The sequence below is a fragment of the Cetorhinus maximus genome, chromosome 17 (assembly GCF_964194155.1).
Source record: "Cetorhinus maximus chromosome 17, sCetMax3.hap1.1, whole genome shotgun sequence".
Classification (NCBI taxonomy): domain Eukaryota; kingdom Metazoa; phylum Chordata; class Chondrichthyes; order Lamniformes; family Cetorhinidae; genus Cetorhinus; species Cetorhinus maximus.
This window is the reverse complement of record NC_135895.1, coordinates 16,950,801-16,954,109: the sequence shown is the minus strand read 5'-3', so window position 1 is coordinate 16,954,109 and position 3,309 is coordinate 16,950,801. Positions and strand designations below refer to the sequence as shown.

Below are 3,309 nucleotides of genomic sequence, written 5' to 3'. Positions count from 1 at the left end.
GTGTCTGGATGGTCAAAATCCACCTCCCCAGCCAAGTCCTGTCTTCCCAACTCTCAGGCGGCCAAGGTTCCAAGGGAGGACAAAGAAAATGCTTCAAATACACTCTGAAGCTCTCACCGAAGCTTGGCAGCATTGACATTAATTGGTAGCGAGGAGCTCGCTACTAACCGTCCAAAGTGATGACAACTTATCCATCCTGCTATGAATCATAACACCTCCATGATGCGGCAGACCAGTGGCAGAAAAGGAAGCAAATCCTACTCTCTGGATTCCACTACCTCGGGGGACGTCCTGTGCCCAAAGATCTGCAGGTCAGTAATCGGCTTGGTCGGTCACATGAGGACCCATGGCAGAAACCCGCAGCCCTGAGTAGACGCCATCCTCGAGTGGAGGGACAGCCGCCGACGCCTGCAAACATGTAACGAACACACATGGCGTTTTTGCATCACTGTATTCTATATGGAGAAAACAATTTCTCCTTCTAAACATTGTTCTTGCATCCAAGGCACTCATCCCATGAATATATATTAAAGAAAACAGGACCCATAGGACAAAAAAGCACCACGTGTGATTGAACATTCCTGAAACTGTAACAATTGCACCCAGGAGGGGGAATTGGTAAAATGCTGCCGGTTCTCACTCTACTTATGAAATGGGACTGAACAACTGACATGTAGTAGGGAAAACACAAGAGACAGAATCTTATACTTCTAAGAGCAGCAAAATACTAAAGACAACTTCAATATTCTGCTATGCTGTAAAACCAAGAAACCAATCAATTTAGTTACCTTTTAATACAGCTAGAAACATTCATTAAATAAATGGAAGATTAACAAAACATGCAAGCGTTTATGTGCAATGCCACAATAATTCCATTCACTATTCTATTAAGAGTGAATGAAGAAAAATACAAGATACAGATTTATCAATGAATAATCTCAATCATAAACAGTATACTGAAGTCATGTCACTTTATTCACTCATTTGCTGGTTGCACAACCTGGACAAACCAGTGCTGAGGGGATCCTCTGTGGTGATGGACTAGACTGCCTCAGCCTCAGAATTGTTTGTCGCGCACACAGACCCCCCCATCAGAAAGATCTTGAGAAAACTCAAAGATCTCTGATCAGCAACTCACTGGGACGGTGTGGAAGGAAATCATTTGTTTTGTGGCAGTGTGATGAGATTGACAAGAGTCAATCTGCCTTCCTTTCAATGGCCGGTTGGAATGCGTAATATCCAAGTTGACAAAAGAGGCAGCCGTATGTATGAGTGTTACCAAAACACACACCAGCACAGTTAGGTATATATACTTGTTCAGTGGATTCTGGGGTGGCAATGATGTTGGTGGGAAATTCAGAATGCCGGCACCTGTTTGCATGGCTGATGTGTCCTCGGGGCTATTGGACAGCATGCGCTACAGAAGGCCGAACCCAGTGACAGGTACAGGTTCAGCATGTTAGTTTGAAACACAAGGTGGACGTAGACTCTCTGGCATGACATTTCAGCGCCTGTTACGCAGCACTCTCTTGCACATCATCACTATCCTCCAACAGAACTGGATGAAGACAACCTGGATTCAAGATTGCATTGCACAATTAGTGACTTTGGATTAAGCGTACACTGGAAATGAAAAGGGATTGCAGAAGACATAAGAGTGGGCAGCATAATTTATTCAGTTCAGGTGCTATTGAGCAAAATAGACAGAGAATTTTCTTCATGTGAATTAATGGCTTTACAAACCGATAATAGCAAACCACTTAAGGTAGACTTTATAAACAGTGTTTTCAAACTATTGTACTTGTATGTGGAGGATGTTTTAAAAGGACACTTAGCGGGTTATTCAGTCTCAGATGCCATCTCCTTTCTTTTACAGAGTACATGCTCTTTTTTGATGACCATGAGAACAAACCAACAAGATACTATATTATCTTCCAGCACTTTGAGTCTCTTTTATTTTTTTGCTGCGCTGCAGGTTTTTTAAAATTATATGTTACTTTCTCTTTACCACTCATTTGAGAACATTAATCTTTTCATGACAACTCTGTAGAGTTTGTAGAATTTTGTTCACTGAGTGTACCTATATTTCTCTGTTATATGGCTGGCAAAGCTGACTTACTGGCAAAAGAAAATATCTTTGCATTTGATAAAACTTAGCAATAATATAACAAAATGCTCAAGTCTCTATATAAAATGTTTTCACCTTCCCTCTCAAACTTAAGACACATTTACACTTTTACAACTAGAGGCGCAGGGCTGGGTTAATTCGAGGTCCTGACCCACGCCACCACTGCGTCACTCACGTGATGCTATTTTGAAATTCTAATGCTCTAATTGGGCAGGAGACAAGCTTGATGCTCAATTAGTGGTGCCAAGTGACTCTAGGAGGTGGGAGCTGCCCGTAGAGCACCAGCGGCAAAGGCAGACAGCAGCCATGATGGGGACTGCTGCTGCCTTGTCGAATAGAGCAGGCAGCTCCTCAGAGGGCCAGTGGCATTAAGGCAAAGGAAGCCGCCATGCATCCAAAATGAGGGTAATGTGCTCAACCTGGTGTAAAATCCTCCATAAACCGATATTTTTCATTCTTTGAAAACAAACTTTCAGATATTACTGCAATGGACCTGAAAGTTTGGTTTTTACTCATCTTACCACCCAATGTTTTAATGATAATCAGGCAGCTGGAAGTGGAAAATGGGGAAATATCCCAACCTGTTGGCAACCATCCACTTTGCATTCTCAAAGCTTGATCTGCTGGCTGGAACCAGCAATGCTGGAATCATCTGCCTCAAACAGCTGGATGCCGCATTTAAAAAAGCATTTAGGGGTCCATCGCATATGCCATTTCCAACCCGCTTGATACTTTAGCATTACTAAACAGGGGTAAGAGTCCTGGAGGTAATAGGAACACAGGAGAACATAGGAGTAGGAGTAGGCCATTCGGCCCATCGAGCCTGCTCCACCATTTAACTCGAACGTGCCTGATCTTCTACCTCAATGCTATCTTCCCGCACTATCCCCATATCCCTTGATGACATTGGTATTGAAAAATCTATCGACCTCTGCTTTGAACATATTCAATGACTGAGTCTCCACAGCCCCCTGGGGTAGAGAGTTCAAAAGACTCACCATCCTCTGAGTGAAGAAATTTGCAATAATGGAAAGGACTAATTAACTGTAATGATGTATAATGTCTATCCCAGACATTCCTGAACCACTTTTGTTTAATTTTACTTTTCTCTTATTTGCCTGTAGGTTTTTCTGAGCATTTGTGCAAATTGCTTTTATTGTCCTCAGCACCAATGGGAATAT

General features: G+C 42.6%; 1 long non-coding RNA gene across 1 annotated transcript in view; it reads left to right on the top strand.

Annotated features, from left to right (window-relative positions):
• Positions 1-2,156, top strand: part of LOC144692725 (uncharacterized) — a 42,010-nt gene extending 39,854 nt beyond the window's left edge. The window contains exon 3 of the long non-coding RNA XR_013579370.1: positions 1,877-2,156. This is a non-coding gene — a long non-coding RNA (uncharacterized LOC144692725). The remainder of the gene's footprint in view (positions 1-1,876) is intronic.
• Positions 2,157-3,309: the final 1,153 nt, after the last annotated feature.